We start from the raw sequence: 837 nt of genomic DNA, 5'->3' as shown, positions 1-837 counted from the left end.
GCTAGTTAGAGATAAACAGAAACAGATGGATAGAAAAACAAATAGACAGAGAGACTTAGGTTGACAGATTGACTGTTAGATAGACGAGATTAAAAGAGAGAGTAAATGGAAAGCGATCCACAGCGAGAAAAGAAGAAAGTATACCGAGATAGATGAATAAAAATGGAGCAGAGAAAAAAGAACAAGAAAGATATAAACAGACAGAGAGACAGACAGAGAACGAGAGAGGTAGATAATGGGAGAAAAAAAGACAGCTAAACAGATGGATATATACAAAGAAGACTAGATAGATCGTAGGAGAGATAGACAGATGAATCTTCATTATACAAGCTAATAGAAGACCAAAGAAGCGAAAATGTTGCTAGTTTTCCGATAAACAAGAGCCCTTAAGTTCGTATATTTCCACATATATAAAGATCGACGTGTGGAGATGAATAAATAAGTCACCCCCCTCGGCTAATAGAAAGGCCCCCACAGATCCACTATCGTTGCTTTTCTTTCTTCAGCTTTTGCAGTTTTCTTGCAATATGATTAATTCAAGTAAAAACCCAGTGATGGATCTCGCCTGCGGATCAGTCTTCCAGACCGAGATCATCACAGAAATTAAGGCGGAAAGTTTGCAGATTCCGGTTTTCACTATGCAAATAGAGCAATCAGCAAAGTTGCATTGGCACTGGAAAGGGAACACTCTGAGAGGGCCTGGGTGCTTGAATATTGCATGAAATGTGAATGCATATATGAATTTGGTTCGACGGCGCTCTGAATTGATGGTGCGCCTTCCCCCGGGCGGCTCGGTTGAAGTTGTTTCCCCTAACGTCCTCTTTTATAATATTCTGT

The sequence above is a fragment of the Penaeus monodon genome, chromosome 15, assembly GCF_015228065.2.
Source record: "Penaeus monodon isolate SGIC_2016 chromosome 15, NSTDA_Pmon_1, whole genome shotgun sequence".
NCBI lineage: Eukaryota > Metazoa > Arthropoda > Malacostraca > Decapoda > Penaeidae > Penaeus > Penaeus monodon.
This window is presented reverse-complemented; position numbering follows the sequence as displayed.